Below are 23,125 nucleotides of genomic sequence, written 5' to 3'. Positions count from 1 at the left end.
AACGCAGATTTTGTTTACGAAATAGTTTCCTCAGTTTTATTGCAGTCCGGTATAATAAGCATCATAGCCTAAGGCAGATGTGAGCTAACAAACGGCAAATGGGTAAAATTATTGTTAAGCTAGCAGAGAAAAAGCGTTGGAGGTGATTGTCCGTGAGAGCTATGAACTCCACTCATTTTCTGCCGGGAACAAAAATAAGTTAAATGCCTTTCAAGTAATGTGCGTAAGCAGAAGCAACTGTAATTGCCTGCCAAAATCATTTAGTGCCTAGTTAATTAAAATTTTCAAGTATTTAAATATTTATCAGTATTTAAATGGAAGTTTGTGAAGTACATTGTTTTTAGCTTGAAAATCGTAAAAGCTTTAAAAACATGTTGTAAGCGACACAATTTACAATAATATAAAAATCCAGTTAGGTACTCTAGACGTAGTTCAGCAAATTAAAAGATAGTGGATACGCTGGCTTGGTCAGTCATGTCGTCCGAATGGACTAAAACACTACAGCTCTGAAAGTATTCGACGCAGAATCCGCCGGGGGAACCAGGGAAAAAGGAAGACCTTCACTCCATTGGAAAGATTAGGTGGAGAAGAACCTGGCTTCGCGTGGTACCTCGAATTGGTACCAAATTTCGAAAAGAAGAAACGACTGGCGCACTGTTGTTAACCCCATAAACGGTACCTAGCATTCACATAGTACACCATGTCTTATGAGCAATACACAATGCATAAATCACTTGTCCAAGTGCTCAGCACATCTGTTGTAGTTTTTATCTGCGATTACTTTTAAAGAAGAGTTTCACTCTGAGCTTTTTTGTAGAAAGAAATATTCTGTAAGTAAAGTAATATTATGTACGATTTAAATAGCTTGTTTATGTCGGATCCTTCCGAGGAAAAATATGAACCTTCAGGGACATTTGCAAGCACAAAAAAAATAAATAAATCAGCTTCGAAAATAACGGCTCCCTGCTATACTTATATTGACTAAATAAAATAACACTAGTCGCCTAGACTAAGTTTGAGCAGTAAATGCCAAAAGTCTTACCACATACTAAGAACCTTAGAATTTATTTTGTCGCTGTAAAAGTTGTTTGGAACATCCTTTACAACTGCCTTCCTGATTACTTGCCAATGAACACATCCTTCTAACTGTACCCAAAACTATTGTGTAGTATTCAGCAATATACCCGCATAGACACTCATACCCACCATTCATATAAAAAAGAGAGATAAATATGGGGTAGCAGGGATAGTTGTCAAATGAATTGAAGTTTTTTTCGAGGAAAAAAAATAAAAAAAAAAATGACGAACTTACAAAAAAAAAATGACGATTTTACTTAAAAACACCGATTATTTTTTTGAAAAATTCATAACTTTTTTGAGGTTGGAAAAAATTTTGAAAAAATTCTCAAAAACGTTTTTCAAAGGGTAGAAAATGATGGATAAGTTCCAGCAAAATCTAAAGGGGTCGGGTTTAAAAGTAGTCGATTTGGTATGGAATACCCCATATGTTTTAACACGAGAACTTTATTCAAGCTTTACGTATTCAGTGAATGCAAACTTTATTAAGTACACTTATCCACTTCATTCACAAATTCTTTATGTACTTTCAAACAAAACTCTACTGACATTTATTCCACATGAGTTTCGTATGTGATTTCTCTGCTGCAGCCAATGTATAAATATGTAAATTATTTATTGGATAGTTGGATACTTGGAAAAAGTGAATTATTACAATATTTTAACAAAACATGTTGAATCGTTATTCATTCGATAGTGTAGTAGAGTTTCGTAATAATATCGGTTTAAATATTTTATGTGACTCACCAATACCAAATTTTTTATTTTATTATTTACAATGTTGTAGAACTTGGCTTTTGTTTAACATAAAAAAATTAAATCACTTTTAATACTCCTCCATACTTTCCCTTGAGCTTTGCCAAGGTTTTCTAACGTGGGCAAAATTTGTTTGTATATGGCATGAAATAATTGGAACACTTGATCTGATATATGATAATACTTTGAAATGAAAATACTTCACTTCAAGGTAATAATAAGGTTTGAATCATATACACTTTGTTTCCGTATAAAAACACATCCTTAGAACATTATTTGTCCAAATAATGGATTTTGACTCCAAATACCGTGTGTTTATGACAGTGCTTATCAAACAAAGCAGCCACTCAAATTTTAAATTTGATTACCACTTATAAAAACAGTGCTCCAATTTCCCAATGGCTTTTTAACTATCTTGACATATCCTTGGGCATATAATTTTTGCGAAGGTTTCGAAAAAGACCCAAAAATAATAATGCCGCTCGACATTCTGAGCGCTCGGAGTGCACAGCAGAAGTATAGCGGTTTTATCGATGGGAACCGTTGAAAGCAAAAGAAAATGCCAATTTTCTTTTACCAGGGCACAGGGCACGCAATTTATATTTAATAGTATATATATAGTACTATGAGCGAAAAATAGTAAAACTTTGTTCATAACTGTAAAATCCCTTATTCATTCTTCAAAATATATGTCGCTCCCTTCAAAGTAATCACTTTGGCCCTAATAAACCTGTGCCAACATTTCTACAATCCTCAAAATAGTTGTTTCGAATTTCGGTAGTAAATTTTAATAAACAGAAGAAAAGTTCGAGGCTGCTCAGCCGGAACTGTAAGGCTGCCAAAATTTCATTAAAAAGAGAGAGAGATTATTCCACGATTATTGTAACACACAGAACTAGACGTCGGAGACTCTATTAATTATACACAAAATATGACGGGCATTATTAACCAACATATCGTTGAAATCTTCGAAGAAATTGTTTAGATCGGACCGTTATAGGATACATGTAGCAGAATGCTTACTGACAACGAAAGAGAACGTACAGTTGCAAATCGTATCCAATAAAAGAATGACATGTCGTTGTACCAATTAAGCAAGTGTTTCATTTAATGGAAGGAAAGAATTCCTACATACATATGGCAGCCATACAAACAGACCGTTAAAAATTAAAATACCGATCTTTTTATAACAGTTAATGCTATAAAAAATACACCTGTAAATGGTGTTAGGCGAATTTCATTTTGTTATTTTTTAAAAGTTTTTTCAGCACTGCTGCCAAATAGAGTTGGGAATTTAACTAAGAAAATTGCGCAAATTGTGATGATCAGGTCATGATAAAAACAAGAAATTAATTTCAAGGGCAAATTTAGGTGTATGTTTTTAAATATACTTGTGTTGCTGTTCAACGCATTTTGCTCATGGCTGCCAATAATATCAACTTATCACTAATTCACAATAAAAATACTATTCCTATTTTAACATATAGAGACTTTTCGAGTTTGGACTTTTCAGAAATGGAGGACCGAGGAGGTTATGTAAATGTATAATTAGATATATTTTATAGTTCCTTGAATAAAGCTCAATAAAGCACAAATATATATGAGAAGACAAACGTGTTTTAGTTAAAGAGATAAGGTGCTTAGGTAAGTATAGAAATGTGTATTATGAAACAAGAAATAATTTGGATTTAAATGGATACCGCAACTCCTAGAGCCCTCCTGAGGCGATGGAAAATAAACTTAGATAACAATTACACGGATTGCATTTGCCAATAGCTTTATTAGGGTAGCCCAATTGTAGTATGTAATTTTGCGATGTTTTGTAATTTTTTTTTGGCAACACATCATTGCATCGTCTTACTATATTCATTTTGTGGGTTTAGTTGTCAGTGTGTGTGATGCAACCAGCTGTAATTCTGTATTTAGGTGTGGTAAGTTTTCCAGGTTGAATTGTTTTGGAATTGCATTTTTCATTTTTTCCAGCTGCAATGGTCCTGCAACCAGCTGGAGCTGCCTGGGATTTGTGTTTAACAGAAGTAAATGCGTGCATAATGACTCTTGTTGGCTTACTCACATTGAGAAATAATGCAATTTTTCGTTTCAAAGCTGAAACAGTACAGGACAACGTGTATGTTATCCTAGAATAACATATCCACACACACATATCAGTTTTCCATTTTCACTTTATAATTATGTGTAATTCCATACCATTTCCGTACTACATTTTAATGGGAATTTTTCAGTTGTTTCCCTTTCAACACACACAGCAGCACAAAAACACCTGCGGGGTATAAGTCAGTTGAGGAATTACTTTAAGTGCTATTTTTCGAAACACTTGCACTAGTACACATTTAAATTCAGCCATTTATTGATTTACTAATAATTTTTACCAAATTTTACAAAACAACATCAGACTTCGTATAAGTGTATAAGTGAGAGTATGTTTGAATTAGTTTATGCTTAAATTATTAACTGACTCTGATTGAATCTTCGCCAGGTTAACAATTACAACATAATCACTTTGAAGGCTCTAAATTCTAGTATATAAGCGTCCAAGCGAGTCTCGTGCATTCTTTGAGTACAATCCCGCTATGTACTTAATGCACACATAAGCACTATTTGCATCATTATGTGATTGCCAACGCCAATGTGTCACCGATGGCGTCAAATTCAGCGTGCGCTAGCTCTGGAGTGGCAACAGCTTTTATGGATGATGCGTGAAACTGAAGCGTGTGTGAGTTCTATTTAAGCTTCTAGTGTTCTTGCTTTTGTTGTTTAAAGTCAGAGCCATGTTTGAGTGCAAGTCTGTTGCTTTGTTGTCAATACCAGGTATCATGCACTTATTTCTCGTTAATTGCACTCAAATCGTTACTCATTGCTTATAGTGCGAGAGAGGTCTGCGGTAATTGGACGGTGATGAGTTGTAGGTATATATAAGGTAGTCGTCTCGGTTCATCATCGTCCATGTTTCCCGTGTAATAAAATTGGAGTTAGAAGAGATTTGTTCAGCTTAATTTTTCTTCATTATAAGAGATATCTGCTTCTAAATTGCCTACCGATCACAAAGTAGCACGTGTTCGCAAGAGTTATTCGGCGTTTGGTCTACAAGCTTAGATTAATGATGGAACATAGTTCTCAAGATGACCAAAACCTTGTCTAGTATCAAATGGTTCGTAGAGTTTCGTCTCGATTTCGACGGAGCTGATATTTGTGCTTAACGTCTTTTGCATAACCTGTTTCACAGGGATACCAATTTAGACAACGTGTGGAATATGCAGTTCTTTCCAAAAATGTGATGTACTATATGTCGCTCTGTTAGTCAAGGATTTTTTCCGAGATTTGTCTTTTTGTAAAATTCATACAGTGATTGGTGGATCTCCAGTTCAAAAGCCAGACTGTTAAGCTCCAATTAGTTTATTTACAAAGGGTTTAAGACTGCAACACAATACTCTCGAAAGAAAGAAAGTTAAGAAGACTGATTCCGTTATAATTAGAGCAGACTCACTTCTTGTGAATAAGTCAGAGTATAATCATATTCCAATGATTGAGCATGTATCCTTCCGACCAAATTATTCTTAGCAGTTAGAACATGCGCCTCTTCAGCTCCTCACCGTCGACTTTAAACTGCTCAGCCGCTTATCCAACCAATATTGAAGCTTTGTTGTTCATAAACCGCTTCAAAGCTACGGCAATGTATTCACAGTCGCTTCTTGGTGAACAAGTCCATACAATAAAACCTTTGTCACATCTATTATGGACACTAAAATACTTAAAACATGCAAAATAGCATCGAATGCCATAAAAGAGTAACTAGTAAATAATTGGACGAGTATAATTGATGTAATAAATATGATTACAATGAAATTAGCTGCAACAGTAACACGATCCCTTTAATTGTGCTTTGGTGTATTTTTGCACAATTAGTTTTAACATGGTCGAAGCAAATCAGTCGCTTACTCGAGTTAAGAGCAGCTGAGTCTATTTGATTGCCTCACTGGGCGAGTGCAAGTAAACTTCCTATTGGTTTAGCGCGGAATTGCACTTGCAGGTGACTGTTGCAATTACGTGACCTGTGTGTCACGCCACACGACCTCTTTTACGCGGCTGGGTACAATCTGTTATACACATAAACACTGCCGTGGATATATTTGTTTGCACGCTAGCAGCTTAGCAATAATCAGGATATCATGTTCGAATTGTATTACGCGCAGCGCACAATACACTAATAATTTTATGTAAATATTTGTACATATACATATATATGTGTTTGTGCTTCTTCGAGTCGACAATACAATTACTTATTCGTGTAGCATTTACATTTTGTATAATACCGGCAATCAAGTTCACTTGTATTTAACTTGTAGACCTCTTTTTAAGTGAAGTGAATTGAAAATATTTGCAAAGCCTCTTTTGGTTTGAAGTATAGTGGCATATTAATAGAAGCATTTGTGAGAATGTCGAAAATTACTTTGGAAAGCTTTAAAAGGTACTAAAATGGTCGTGACTTTACTACTTACGCCAAATGTTTGGTTTGACTAATTTTTTTTCAAATTGAAAAAATATATCACATTAACTAAATGCTAAATTTAACTGGAGCAATGTGAGACATCAGTGTCGCCATATTACTCAAAGCTTGTGTTTTAAATAGTTCACCCCTCAATTCTGTATTCTTAGGGCTTTAAACAACACTTTGGCCTTTATAACAGGAATTCAACCGGCTTTTGAACGAGGCAGAAGCTGTCACATAGTATGCTTGGTGCAGATAAACCACAACATTCCCGTAAGTAAACAAAAACAATGCGTGTGCAGTGCATAGCAGAGGAGGAAACTGGCACAGCATGAGCGAATCTCTTTAAATTGTTCTCTGTTGTGCAAAAAAAATCGTTGACATATTGTCAATGTTTGTGTGCGGTGGGGAAATATTCAGATTGATTACGTGATTGCAGATTTTTTGCGTTTTTGGTAGGTACTGATGAATTGCTGCAGCATTCTTTGTGCTTTTTATTTGTTTACTTGCGAGCTTTATTTGGCAATGTGTGTGTCTTCGCATTGATTAAAGAAATGTAGACAAAAACCACAACTGTGATATGTACAATAACATTTTTAAGAAAAAAGAGGTTATATATTGTATTTTTACTTGAGCCGAGTGTGTTTTAGGTCGTGGAAAGTGTTATTATAATGAATCTATATCTACTTACTTCCGTTACACTTCCACAAATAAATAAGGTTCTATAAATGGGTTGAATTTTGATCGGTCCGATGACAAAATCGCTTCACTGCAACAATACACCGCTCATAATTCCCGTCCTGCTATATGGTGCAGAGGCTTGGGCGATGACAGCAACCGATGAGTCGACGTTACGAGTTTTCGAGAGAAAAATTCTGCGAAAGATTTATGGTCCTTTGCGCATTGGCCACGGCGAATATCGCATTCGATGGAACGATGAGCTGTACGAGATATATGACGACATTGACATAGTTCAGCGAATTAAAAGACAGCGGCTACGCTGGCTAAGGTCATGTTGTCCGGATGGATGAAAACACTCCAGCTCTGAAAGTATTCGACGCAGTACCCGCCGCGGGAAGCAGCGGAAGGAAGACCTCCACTCCGTTAAGGAAGGACCAAGTGGAGAAGGACCTGCTTCGCTTGAATATCCAATTGGCGCCGCAGTAGCGAAAAGGAGAAACGACTGGCGCGCTGTTGTTAACTCGGCTATAATCGCGTAAGCGGTGTCTACGCCAATTAAGAAGAAGAAGTTTTTCACAATATTCTGTAGATGTTTAAATCAATGCGAGGGAGCCCTTATTGTTGTGGAGAGGATTGACCCGTACTCGGCATTTGGTTTTCCTGATTTTCTGAAAGACAACTGGTAAACAAACGATCTTATACCACTCAGAATTTACTATTCTGCGTTGTTCTAGTATAAAGGGTGAAATATGTATAGTTTTTCTGAAAAATTGGGCTTGAGCTTTTTTTTTTTGGTAAATTCGGCCAATATTGAAACAAATATAAAGTCGAGGTCATTACTAACGTCAGATTTTTTTACAATGAAATGTTCATGCGATATTGAATGTATGCTATTAATCCATAATTGTCTCAATCCCGCGATACGTCACATCAGTTTGCACGCAGCATGAAAACTATTGATGATAATTCGTCTTGTAGTGATCCACGACCTCGATTGAATTCAACATACCTTCGATAAATATTGGCCCTTATAGGGCTTCATCATCAAAAATTTAATTAAGTTCATCTATGTATATATGCAATGTTGATGAGTTAGTTCACGACGAATGTTGTAAAAAATTATCGCGTGAAAATGTTAGCTATTTAGTTTCATTATTTAAGTTACTGTAAAAAAAAAAACAAATAGCGCCTGTACGTCAAAACGTTGAGAGTACTCACACCATCAAAAAAATCAAACTTTACAATAAAATTGTGAGTTTCCAAATGGCAACACTAGTGTTGCCAAATACGAAAATATAAAATACAACGTGCTTACTATCTCAAGAACTGACAGTTCGGGTTAGTTCGGGTTTACATTTGCAGACAGACGAAGAGGCGAACATTGCTCAATGGGCCCAGATGGTCACGATGACGATTAAAATACATATTTGTAAAACAATAAATTATTTATTGTTAACTTAAATGGTTATACTTAACAAAAATTGGTTTTAATGCCCTTTAAGAGCCGGTGAGCGATTACATATACCTTTCGGGGTCTACTGTTATTTGTGTTAAATAATATTGCAGAGAAGAATAAAATAAATAAAATCCGCAGAGGGAGCTGCATTGAGCCCTCTGCAAAGCGTATTTATGTGCGTATCTATAACACACTGGGAAATTTTAATTTTACTGTAGGCAAGCCATTGCCCAGCAGATAAATAATTAATTACGTTAACATTACTTAAGTGGTGGAACATAATGCAGAATCAACTGCTGTTACTCATACGCCATTTTCTTTCGTGAAAAGGTGTGCAAATGCGGCGAGTTAATAAAAATTTGTGTAAAATATTAGGATGAGAACTAAATTCAGTGCAAGTTTATCATTGAAGACTTTGTCTGGGATTTTGATATTAAAAATTTGACAAATTGTAAGTGCTAAATCCAATGAAGCTTGGAATTTCGAACTGAATTGTAAGTAAATTTTCAAAGCAGAATTATATAATTCATAGAGCATTCAATATTAAAGAAGATAATTTTTTCCGATTTCCAGGATATTGACCTTTATAATTCCAGCAGACTGCTTGAAATCAAATTCAGAGCATAATTAAATAAGGCATTAATAGTTGGGCATTAAAAATACTCAATCGTGTCTTTGACAACTGGTTGATAGTTTTGAGTTATACTATCTAATTCATAACTATAAAATTTTTCATTAAATCTGAAAAAAGTAATTGTTTTCAGCCACTAACAAGCATTAGCTCTGAGGATAATGGCAACTCAACGTTGACAGTTGTTAAAATGACAATTTTTAAATGAAAATATACAACAACTCCATATGTTATTACATAAAATATGTCAAATGCACTTGCCACTCTCAACTTTTCACTTTAATTGTTGCTCTCGTCGCCACACATTCTAAGCTCTTATTTGGTAAATAAATACGTAGATATGCATGTACTTGCACTGTGAGAGTGGTTCGCAATTAATTTCACCGCAGTTGGCCACATTTTTATACTCTCGCAACAAAGTTGCTAATGAGAGTATTGTAGTTTTGTTCACATAACGGTTGTTTGTAAGTCCTAAAACTAAAAGAGTCAGATATAGGGTTATACATACCAAAGTGATCAGGGTGACGAGTAGAGTTGAAATCCGGATGTCTGTCTATCCGTCCGTCCGTCCGTGCAAGCTGTAACTTGAGTAAAAATTGAGATATCATGACGAAACTTGGTACACCGTATTTATTTTCTCCATAAGAAGGTTAGGTTCGAAGATGGGCAAAATCGGCAAAGTGCCACGCCCACAAAATGGAGAAAACCGAAAACCTATAAAGTGTCATAACTAAGCCATAAATAAAGATATTAAAATGAAATTTTGGCACAAAGGATCGCATTAGAGAGGGGCATATTTGGACGTGATTTTTTTGGAAAAGTGGGCGTGGCCCCGCCCTCTACTAAGTTTTTTGTACATATCTCGGAAACTACTATAGCTATGTCAACCAAACTCTATGAAGTCATTTCCTTCAGGCATTTTCATATACAGTTCAAAAATGGAAGAAATCGGATAATAACCACGCCCACCTCCCATACAAATGTTATGTTGAAAATCATTAAAAGTTCGTTAACCGACTAACAAAAAACGTCAGAACCACTAAATTTTACGGAAGAAATGGCAGAAGGAAGGTCGCCCACTTATGGACCAAAAACCATATCTCAGGAACTACTAATCTAATTAATTTTACAGCAAAACAATAAAATATGTAAATGACGGATAATGAAATTTTGATTATCACTCTATCATGCGAGAGTATAAAATGTTCGGTGACACCCGAACTTAGGCCTTCCTTACTTGTTAGCTTCATTTTCGCTCAAAACCACAGAGGCGGTCTGCATTGTGGTCTGCTTAATAAGATTTTTCTCTGTGTGTGTTGGCTGTAAGCTGCCAGCACCATCACCATTATCATTAGCTAAAATAGCTGAGAAAATTAAATGAATGTGGAAATGAAAACATGAAATCTATTTTTTGGAAGAAATTCTTTGCTAAGAGCAGATAACATATAGCAGTCGAAAAAACTGCGAAATTTTTCGGTGGCTAATGAATTGCCATTAGTACGTTAGTGTGTACGTTACGTTCCAAGTTGATATGTTTGCTCTCGCACACTGAATTTTAAGTTTGCAAATTAGGATTCAACGCAACCAAGCCCATTACTTTCAATTTTGGAAATTATGGAATTTTCGATCGCATTAATTCTTCTGTTTCCAAACTTAACCTATAATTAAACAAATTACAACATTAAGTTCTGTTCTTCTTAAGTTCTGAGCCCAAAGAAAAGCAAAATAATGTATAAATAGACAAATTTAATTATTTCTACGAAAAAGTACAGGCGGGGAACACGTACAATAAAACTTTCCGAAGCATTATATTCACAAGCAGCAGCATCGTGTGTTCCCTAATGGCTTTTGGAAACTTTATTTAAATATTCAGAAAAATGCAACGACTGTTGTTAATACAGCTCAAGCACCATATGTATGTAACCGTTATGTGCTTATGGGTATATGTATGAATGTGTGCGTGTAACTTTCATTTCGAATTTACAGTAAACATATTGACTATAAACTCAATACGTGCTCTAATATAAATTGATGCTTCCAAACACCACAATGAATGAGCATTCCCACTTGATTTGAGTATATACATATAATAAAACGAAGTTTCTGTCAGTTAAGATAAACGGTTCCGTTGTGTCCAATATGGCCACATTGTAGAAATTAAGCTTCCTGCAGTTATAAGGTAAAAGCAGGATGGGTAGGGATTATTTATGAATTGGTTTGAGGTGATAAATAATGTTTCTGTTATATGCCCAATCTTATGAGATAAGTGACTCATGGTGGTATATGAAATACTTATCTGAAATTTTGCACCTTGTATTTCGAATTGCCGATATCGAACCACTATTAGTTATAGCTGCCATATAAAATTACCAATCAAGATAAAGTTTTTATATGAAGAAGTTTTTATTTTGTGAAATATCGTCAAGAAACTCAGCAGTAAAAGTTTTTTATGTCAAACAACGCGGCGGGAAAGAACTAGAACTAGAACTTTTACGTTGGTTTTGAACCAAGTAACAGTAGAAATTAGAATTATTTTACGTAATTACATAATACATACATACCTCTTTTAATTCAATTAACTCGTGGAATTTAAACCTTATTATTTTTTATTTTGCAGTGTTTCATATAAAAGTAAGTATGTCATGTGGCGCCATGATTGCTAATGCGGTGCTTAAATAATTGAAGTTTTGATCCGATGCACATGTTGCACATGCTGCAAATTGCATGCGTCAATGTAAGACTCTAAGAACAGATGGAGAGCACGTGATGTGCGCAAGTATATACATATGTGTGCAGTGAAGCATTTGACATTCCTGAGTATTAAAGTAAAAGATAAAGTGTGAAATGTGAAAGAAGATGCTGTGGATAGCAGCAGCTAAGACGATGGAAGACGCTGTATGAGTGTTTTACATCGCTTATATACTATAAATAGGCATATATATATCAATGTACTTAAGAGATGACTAAATTATGTAAATTTTCCTTAAAAATGTCAATTACGTGCACACTCTTTAAATAAGTTTGCTGTGAGAGCAGGGCACATAAGTGATATTTCCTATATTTTCTTTTCGGAAATAATTTATTTCCGTGATCTACTTTCCTTAAATAACTTAATTATACAGACTTTTTTTATTTTAACAAGTTATACAATGTAAAACTCAATAGACCCTAAAAGTGGCCAAAATCTAACGTATACCCAACTTAAGATGGTTTGCTTCTCAAGATGTTACATACAGTTAGAAGGCCGAAAAAAATCCGAGTTTCCAGAAATTTTTTTGATAAAATTTATAAATTTATATATCCAAAAATTTGTATACATATTATGGCATTTTATATGTGTATTTAAAGACTTAATGTAAGTAAAAATATTTATTTGGAAAGGAACTACAACAGACCTCCGAGAGCACCTCTCAAAAAAGACGTTTTGCAGTGTCTAGATTCTCTGAAATCAAAACACTAAGCGGATTTCGTTGAAGTAATGTTAGATTACTTTTGGCCAAAAATTATTGCTAAAAAGACCATAGATAGAACGAAAAAATTTTTTGAACTTATGACTTTTTGTTTTATCTGACAATTTTATAAAGGTCTGAGAAACACAAGTGAGTTGAAAAGTCGAAAAATCAGTTACTGCAATTTGCAGCGAAAATATCACATAATTGCTAGGCGGATGGATTTCATACTTTTACAAAACAATTCGTATCTTTCTTTTACTAACATATTGTTTCCCGATATATTACCAATAAATATTCCTTTTTCTGTTCTATAAAGCGATATACACACGGCTCTATATGTGGCATATTCAGATTCTGCGATAACTTTAGTAATATTTGAATACTAAAAAATGAATAATGACTTTAGCTACCACCATGTGCTTCTTTAAAATTAAAAATTCAATTTTCAAATTACTTTCTCACTACCGCTTTTTAATTTTTATGGTTTTAGCAAATGATGTTATTCATTTGCATGTTCATACGCACACTTCTTATTTCTTCTTCTTTTGTATGGTTAACGATTTGCGCTTAAACGGATTTGTGCTCGAAAGTTGGTCAAGTGATTCCTTTGTTTATATACCCTATAAAAGAAAATCGATAATGCAATTTGATAGGCAAACTACACAAATGCCAACGCCAACTGCAGCACGAGAACAACAAACAAATCAACGTACGAGTATAAAGCTTGTTCTCGTTAGCTCGTCCAATATTCAAGGAAAATGAATAAAAAGGCTGCCTATTTATATACAAATACTTTTATCATTTTTAATATATAAGTAAATATCTAAGACATGATAGAGTCAAAATAATATTGAGAATAACACTTCACCTAATTTTCTGGCTAATTTCGGGAAATTAATACTGATGAGAAAAATAAAAAAAATTAAAAAAAAAACCATCGATAATTCGAAATATTTTTCTTTATTTCCAATTAAGTTTTTTAAATAATTAAATATTCCACACAGAAAATAATTTGGCCCAAGCATATATAAACGATTTTAAGGGCACTTTAATCCAAGGCAAACAGAATCCAAGCAAACAAGTTAAATGTGACGGCAATAAAATCCATAGAGATTTGAATTCTCTTGCTGCCTGTCAAATGTAAACGTGGCAATAAATCAGTCGCTTACCGTTATCCAAGACACAAAATGTGCGGAAGTGTGTGTTTATTTACAAACTTATTGACCTGTTGAGAGCGGGTTTTTGCCAATGCTTACAGTGTGTGAACAGGATACATTGTGTGGCAGTGTTTGTGACTTGATGACTGCCTTATCAAAGCCAGACAGAGTAATATGAATACACAAAAAATATTAAATGAAAAACAAAATTTAACAAACACAAGTGTGCATAGAAAAACTTGTTTCATAAATAAGTAACTTATTTTTAACAACAACAAGACTTATTGCCGTTGGAGATAAAAGCAAAGTAAGAATGGCTTCCTCGATTGACATACCTTTATTAGCACAGCACTGTGAACAACTTGAAGACGTAAAGCCACCGACTAGCAAAACCTTTTCAACTTTATTACATATTTCTCTTATGTGATTGAAAAGGCCAATAAAATGGTTTCATTGAAATTATGAAATGAAAAAACATATACCAAAGGTCGCACAAAAAAATATTTCTAGCAAACCTACCACTTTATATGCTTTAATAACGCTTATTAAAGAAAGCTAAAGGCTGTGGATAAAAAGCAAAATTAAATGAAGGTAACTGCTATTATCATCGTGCCAGCCATTTTACAATCAGAAAGTCATGCAAAAGACTAAGCTTAATAAAAAGAAAAGCGTGGAAGAAAAACAAAAAAGCGAGGAAAAATAGAGCAACTGGCGGCCAAGACAAGTGAAGTGGAAGAAAGGGCTTAAGAATAGTAAAGAAGAATAGTAAAGATAATGTAATTATTTGTAACAATGTGCTAATTAGTGTAAAGTGCGGCGCGAAAGTCATTGTGTAAAGGCGTTAAGAGTGCTTAAAAGCAGTCGGCAAGTATAAAATTGTTGGCATTGAATTTGAAGGACGAAAGTGATGAAAAGCTAATGAAACGTTAGAGAAGAGCAACTGATACAGAAGTAATTTATCCACCTTACTGAGCAATATTGAAGTGTATTAGAATCTAAGAGGGAGATGATTAGAAGTGTGAAAGAATATAGATAAACATTATTAACCGCCGGAGGGTGTGCATGACTGAGTATCTGGGTTGGTAGATTGATTAATTGAAATAAAAATATTTTAATTTTTATAGCTTAAAGCTCATGAAGTAGTTCTCAGTATTTAATTCATATATTTACTTGCTAGATATAGATTTTATTTAAATTATATTATTGATTGTTTAAGTATAATAGTTGGTTAGTTTTCGTATATTTATTTCATATCAGATAATTATCTTATTGATATATTAGGTTAGATTAGCTTCATCTGGCAGGTCATTATACCACGTCTAGACCAGTTTGGTTCATTGATTACGATCATATATGTATATAATATATGCTATATTAAACTTTGAAGCTCTAATGCTGGAAGTATTAACCCTGAAAAAAACGCACGTAAACTAAGATTATCAAAGAATGCATGATTTATATACGTAAGACTGTAAATACGTATGTGCGTACAAATACAGTTAATGCAATACTTTTCAAGCAGTTAAGCTTTCAATCATTAACAAACAAATAATCTTTTGTTTATACAGAATATGTAACAAGTCTAAACACCTGACTTTGTCGACGATTAAGTAAATAACTGCGCATGTTAAACCAACGAATATTAAAAACAAGTAAGGAAGGGATAAGTTCGGGTGTCACCGAACATTTTATACTCTCGCATGATAAAGTGATAATCGAGATTTCATTATACGTCATTTATATATTTTTAAAATACCGTATTTTTGTAAAGTTTTATTCCGCTATCATCAATCTTTCCTAATGTTTACATATATTATACAGAGAAGGCATCAGATGGAACTCAAAATAGCGTTATATTGGAAGAAGGCGTGGTTGTGAACCGATTTCACCCCTATTTCGTACACGTCATCAAGGTGTTAAGAAAACATAATATACCGAATTTCATTGAAATCGGTCGAGGAGTTCCTGAGATATGGTTTTTGGTCCATAAGTGGGCGACGCCACGCCCATTTTCAATTTTTAAAAAAAGCTTGGAGTGCAGCTTCTTTCTGCCATTTTTTCCGTAAAATTTAGTGTTTCTGACGTTTTTTGTTAGTCGGTTAACGCACTTTTAGTGATTTTCAACATAACCTTTGTATGGGAAGTGGGCGTGGTTATTATCCGATTTCTTCCATTTTTGAACTGTATATGGAAATGCTTGAAGGAAACGGCTCTGTAGAGTTTGGTTGACATAGCTATAGTAGTTTCTGAGATATATACAAAAAACTTAGTAGGGGGCGGGGCCACGCCCACTTTTCCAAAAAAATTACGTCCACATATGCCCCTCCTTAATGCGATCCTTTTTGCCAAATTTCACTTTAATATCTTTATTTATGGCTTAGTTATGACACTTTATAGGTTTTCGGTTTTCGCCATTTTGTGGGCGTGGCAGTTGGCCGATTTTGCCCATCTTCGAACTTAACCTTCTTATGGAGCCTACAAATACGTGTACCAAGTTTCAGCATGATATCTCAATTTTTACTCAAGTTACAGCTTGCACGGACGGACGGACAGACGGACGGACGGACGGACAGACGGACGGACGGACAGACAGACATCCGGATTTCCACTCTACTCGTCACCCTGATCACTTTGGTATATATAACCCTATATCTGACTCTTTTAGTTTTAGGACTTACAAACAACGCATTTATTTGATTAACTAATTTGATTTATTCTTACTTCATTTTATAGATTTTTTGCTTTTTTCGCTTAAAACCTTATTATTTATTTACGCACCAGCTTCAAAATCATTCGAATAACGTACTTGGAGAGCACATATGTATGTATATCAATTTTGATAGATTAATTTGTGGTTTAGATTTTACCGCTAACAGACCTGCGCACCACCTTTGTCAAAACCACAATATAATCTAAAAAAGGCGATAGCCAAATTAAATTATGACTACTTTTTTCAACTACTTTCTATGTATTATATTAATAGAGTAGAGCTCAGAAATAGTAAGTATGGTAGAAAGAAGATAGAAATTTTCAGTTTAGTGCAAAATAAGCTCAACTATGCAATACTTTAAGGTGAGAATATACATAAATTTCTCACTATTACACATATGTATGCTGGTTGATCGAAAATATTTCGATATAGGCTGAACAGGACGTATGAGTAACATTCATTGAATTAGTGAGTGTTAACTAATAATTACTTAGATAAAATGGATTAAGAGATGAGCAGAAAAGCGATGTGTTAATGTTAGTTTGGCATTGATTTATATACATGCGAATTGTGAAAATTTATTACTAGCTAAGATCTATATATATAAAATAAAGTTGTTGTTAGTTACACCATTTATAACTCAAGAACGGCGGAACCGATTTGGCTGAAAATTGGTGAGGAAGTAGCCTAGAACCTGGCTAAGGATATAGGATACCTTTTATCTATTTATGTCAAAAATTAATACAACTCATAAATACAAAAATTATATTTTAAATCATAAGCATTTGTTCAAAATTCGTGTTTGTAGGAATATTTGAATATATGCGTACAATTTTAAACGGATTCTTCCTCAAAAAAATAAAATTGCTAAGTATTTGAAATAGTAGAAAAAAACTGCAACCAAATACGCTGTGAAATAGGTTATAACTGGCTCAGTAATCAGTCTTTGAGTATGTTATAACCACGTGCATTCCAAAAGACTGATGTCATAACCTTTCCATCCGACTTTTTCGTCTTTCCACGCCTGAGGACCGGCTCATCATATGCAGTCCACTAGAATGACTGTCGATTAGACTTCAGTGGGAAATAATGGAGCTATGTTTCTATTGTGACACACCGACGCAAAAATTCGGTTTTATTACGATTAAAGAGCACACAAACACTTCTCAGAATCAGTTATTCGTTGTTTTTGTAGGATTATGAACTTACAAGAGACCCACTTTGCACAGAGCTTTCGCCTCTTTAAGCTTAGCATATATCTTTTCATCGGTGGATTTCCCTGAGACCAAACCAAATTTAAAAGCCATGCTTTATCCATATTAACACACGAAATGCTTTATGATACATTTTTTTGTAAACTAACGCAAGTTGCTTCACAAAAATGCTATATCTCATTAACTAATAAAAATAATCCAACATATAGATGGTAGTAGTATTATTATCAGCCACAGTGAAGCGTGGATGGGTCCTCTAGTAAATAATAAATACATGATTGTGTTTGGTTTATTCGACATATAAATTGCATTATGTGACTAAACTTTGCAGGAATATTATTTTAATTAGAAGTTATATGATGACGGGAGTTTAATGAAATATTAATCGAAATAATAAAGACAGTTCTAAGAGAAATTAATAACTGATCTCAATTTGTATCCTGTATTTTATGCATTTCAAAATTACATATTTACAAATACAACTTTTCTATACATTTGCTGAAGACTCAAATCTCATCGAATAGGATTATGCATAATTTAGCTTTGCTTTAAGTTTTCCATTTTACTTTCTATTAGCATTAATCTACAATGTTTTATGAACAATACAAACACATTAACTTCGTGTGAATCATGTTCGATATCTCAAAGTAGCATTACTTATTGCAATTATCTATATGTATAACTAAATCTACAACGCAACCAGACATGCGATTGTATCACTTTGTTAATGGTGCTCTTTTATGAACATCTCTGTCTCGATTTTGAATACACCAGTTTTTATGTCAACTATATGCTATAGCAGTAACCCGTGCCAAATTTTTTAAGGAAAATTTTTTATATAAAAAGATTTCCATATAAGACTGATTTAATCAAACAGCTAGCATTATAGCAGGATTCTAAAGTTTGCTTGAGCATAATTTCGGATCAATATTTCAAAATCTGATGGATAAGTTCGTATATATACAGACACATATCCAGACATTTCTTAAACAACGTTGACTACAGAAGAATGTGTGTCTTCTTGCACAAGTTTGAAAGACCCATACTCCACCATCATTTTACTCGTAGGCTGGTTTTCATCTTAGATTTATTGCCTTAAAAAAGCAGGCACTGAGTGGGCAGTAAATGCAAGCGAACTGGCCTTGCAATGCCATCACAGTGGTGTATTTGGTATACGGTGCCAAACTAGTGTGCACTGAAAACTAATAAAGAGATAATTCTGGGGTCTGAAATTTTTGTGCACGGCTACGAATGGAATAGTTCTTAAAAAAAACAATGAAGTCGTTAACATAACATCTTTAGAAAGATTAAAATAGTTTGACAAACAAGAACTGGATTTTTATCACTACACGCTATAGTGGTCCGATGTGAAATAATTTTTCAGAAATTGTAGTGTTGTCTTGAATAATATGTATGCCAAATTTTGTAAAGATATGTTGCCCGAGTGAAAAATTTTTGAGCGATATCTTAAGAACTAAGTAACTAGTTCGTGTATATACAAACGAACGGAGAAACGTTCATGGCAAAAACATAAGGCTTACCATATATGCTTATATTTTATGTTTAAATATTCTCTCTTGATATAAGAATTTTTTTGTACAACAAATATGATGGGTTACAGGTTACTTCTTCTTTTTTGACACTTGCTGCCAACGAAACCCCATACATGTTACATACTATATTAACACGCAAATAAAATATAAATACATGTTGTATTTGAAAGAAATAACAAAAAAAATCAAAATATATAACACAGTGACATTTAGCTGCATTGAAGTGCAAAACGAATTTGCCAAAACACCCTGCAGTAAACCTTTGACTTTTGGTAAACTATTTCAAATATCGATTAAAGATTGGACATCATGGCTCTTTGATACATATACATTATAAGAGTGAGAGTGACTGATTGTTTCAAATGACCAGAAATATACGCAAATTAAGAGTATTCAATATTAAGGGTGTACATTTCTGTACAAGTAAATTTATGCACTGACCTTATTACCAGAGGCAAACATGTTTGACAATTCGTCAGAAAGTGTGAGTGCTAAAGAAATCATTTGGTTAGTTTAGTCAGGGACATCAAAATTTACAATTACATTTTTTTGACTGTATATTATGCTTTTTTATCGTCAAATGAAGTTTGAACTTGACTTTACATAAATTTAAAATATAATAATTTTAGGAATAATGGCTGTTCATATTAATCTAGATGCAATCGAAGCTCTTGTGGCAATAATCACTTATCCTTGGTGACTCCTCTAAACGCAGTCAGAAATAAATGTATTATTTAATTTAAAATAAGAGGTAAATTCTTTGCTCAGGTTTTCAACAAGCTAAAAAAATTCCTTTGAAATCTACTTAACGGACTTCGAGCTACAGTAGTCAGTAGTTCTAAAAACATAGTTACAAAAAAAAAACGCATTTGTAGCTTGCAGATGCCTTGGAAATCTGCTTTCCAACGTTCCAGACCGCATGGAAACTCTTTATTAACTATAGAAATTTTCAGACAATGTCTTTATTATAGTATAGTTACTAAGAAAATATTTACTAATAAAGAGCAGAGATTTTTTTGAAAATTCTAACTTCGTATTACCACTTCATGAGGTAGTGCTGAATGAGGAATACTTTGAATAACTGACGAATTTAAATTACGATGATGGTGTGATAATGTTCAAAGTGCACTGTAATTTAATTTCACGAATATATATTGCGCAAGAATATTGCAATTCAATTCCAGCCATGCTCTATAGTAAATTGTTGTTGCATTGATGCAACCGTATGTGTATTTAATTGCTGCACGTCGGATACAATTAAAATGTCAGTATGGCAGCTCAAGCGTAAAATACTCCCCAGAATACAAGTGAACACGACAAATAATTTGATATGTTGGCAACAGTATGTAAATGCTGTAAACAGTTACAGTGACAAGAATCGAGAGTGAGCAGATATGTCTTAAAGAGAGTTCCAAGTTTTCAAGTTTTCAGCAAGCATATTGTAACTTGCTAAAGATGCCAGGTTAGCCGCTAAAAAAAAGGCAATGCAGCTTAGCTAACTGAGAACCGGAATACATATAAGGTCGTCAGAAAATCTTTTTAGGAAAAATGTAGCTCTGATTAGAAGTGTGGCTCTCCCATGGAGAAGTATTCAGTAAGAAAACAGTGGTAAGCAGTTGTTTCTAGTGATTAAGAAATTATTTGAAATAAGTTGTTTTCGTAAGAGACTATCTCGCCTTCAAATATTCTTATTTTCGGTTATTATACCCCTTATATTTCAATATCGACATTTCTTTATATCAATAAAAAGTCAAGTTTATGGCGAATTTCTCCACTTGCAAAACACTGCAATGTTAAACTCCACACTTGCAACATTGTAAACGGCTGGCAAAGCGGGAGTGACTAAGTATCATGAATGCCAATCACGTGAGTGATGCCACCGACTGGACAATAATATTGTATGTTGCTACTAATGTCGTCCACCTCCTTTAGTGACTAATATAATATTCCCTAATAGAAATACACATCCCATAAAAAGAAGAATTGCAGGGGAAAGGAAAGTAAAGACATTACATTAATTCACACGAATATGTTTAGATGCAGCAGTTTTAACACGGCAACTACAGGTCTCCACGCCTTTACTATGGATGCACTCTCTTGTGACAAACAAAGACAATATCTGAAATGTTTCAGGTATTTCTTTTGTCATGTGTGCTCGGTCTCAGCGACGTGTCAAATAAGGAATGTGTTTACTGCTGTTATTCCAGTCATTTGCACGGGATTGCGAAGCATACACACAGGTGTATTTGGTGTAATGAAAAATACGTAGCAAGGAAGGTATGAGTTAGGTGTTAGGTTATCTGTGGTGCAGGAAATGCAGATAATGGCGATAATGTATCTTAAAATTAGAAAGCGCTACGTTTTTATTTTTCGGGTATTACAGATTATAGTTAAGCAATGATTTAAGACTCTATTGTGAAGCCTTGTTATATGTATAACTACACTTCATGTTGTTTCTGATTACATATCCTTAATATATACGACACTGAAAGGGATCTCTTTATTCTGGTGTTAAACCAAAACTGTTAACTAAATAAGATTAAAATCGCTTGAAAATAGCAAGAATTACAGCTTGGTATTGCATTCAAAGCAGTACTTTTTAATTAACTACTTTTCCACTAATGTATTGCAATTTACGAAAACAAATATTGCAAGCCATTACCAGCTCTTGACTGTCGCAATTCGTCCAAATTGATGTGAAGTGTTAAGCAGACAGCTCAGATATACAGAACAACTTCCTTGAAGTAAATGTCTCTAATGAGCTATCATAAATTGTGTTTTAATTGGCCATACGCTTGGAGGGAAATTCTATTTTATATTAAGTTAAATTGATTGCTCATTGCGAGCACTACCCAAATGAATGGCGAAAGTGAAATGCAGTTAGTACTGTGGTACGTATATGTTACTTTCCTGTTATAGATATATTAAAATATTTAATACGGGGTGTCTCAATAAAAAAATGTTTATGTTCTATATAAATTTTCGAAAAACTATCATGCTTCAATTATGCTGTATTTACATAAATGTTAAATTCTAAGCAGATTTCTAGAGGTTTCAGTTCTCTTTCTAGTTTCACAAAAGGTCTGAAAATATCAGGCCAAGATAAGTCCCCTCCTTCATGACGATTGTTGCACAAGATTACTGGAATGCGCGAAGAAATTTTTTTCTATGTAAGATACTCATTTTTATACCCTCAACAGGGTATATTAAGTTTGCCACAAAGTTTGTAACACCCAGAAGGAAGCATCGTCGGTGATCCTATAAAGAATATATACATATAAATGATCAGTATGTTGAGCTGAGTCGATTTAGCCATGTCCGTCTGTCTGTCTGTCCGTCTGTATATATACAAACTAGTCCTTCAATTTTTAAGATATCGTTTTGAAATTTTGCAAGCGTCATTTTTTCTTCAAGAAGCTGCTCATTTGTCGGAACGGCCGATATCGGACCGCTATAACATATAGATGCCATATAAACTGAACGATCGGAATCAAGTTCTTGTATGGAAAACTTTCACATTTGACGTGGTATCTTCGCGAAATTTGGTATGGATTAATGCTTAAGGTAACTATATAATCGCCAAAAAACTGTTCAGAACGAATTACTATAACATATAGAAAGCTATAGCTACTAAAATAAATGCATCTCTGAAAGGTATATTAGCTTCGGTGCAGCCGAAGTTAACGTTTTTTCTTGTTTTTATTTAAATTTTGAAACATATGTGCATTTTTTTCGTGGTTTCTACATTTATTTTTCGAGAATTTCGTGCCCTTAGTGCCCTCATTTCGTATCTATAATCTTTGATATTGACACTATTTATTTGGAGAGTCCCTCATGAAATTTTTTCATTTTTGTCTAATTGTTTGTTTTTTCTGTTTCAATTCGAAGTACGTCTTTGGTTGCAGTTGTTTGGGATCTAGTCACTTAAATA

Source organism: Bactrocera tryoni, chromosome 1 (genome assembly GCF_016617805.1).
Source record: "Bactrocera tryoni isolate S06 chromosome 1, CSIRO_BtryS06_freeze2, whole genome shotgun sequence".
Classification (NCBI taxonomy): Eukaryota; Metazoa; Arthropoda; class Insecta; order Diptera; family Tephritidae; genus Bactrocera; species Bactrocera tryoni.
The sequence above is the reverse complement of the archived record's forward strand: the minus strand, read 5'-3'. Positions refer to the sequence as shown.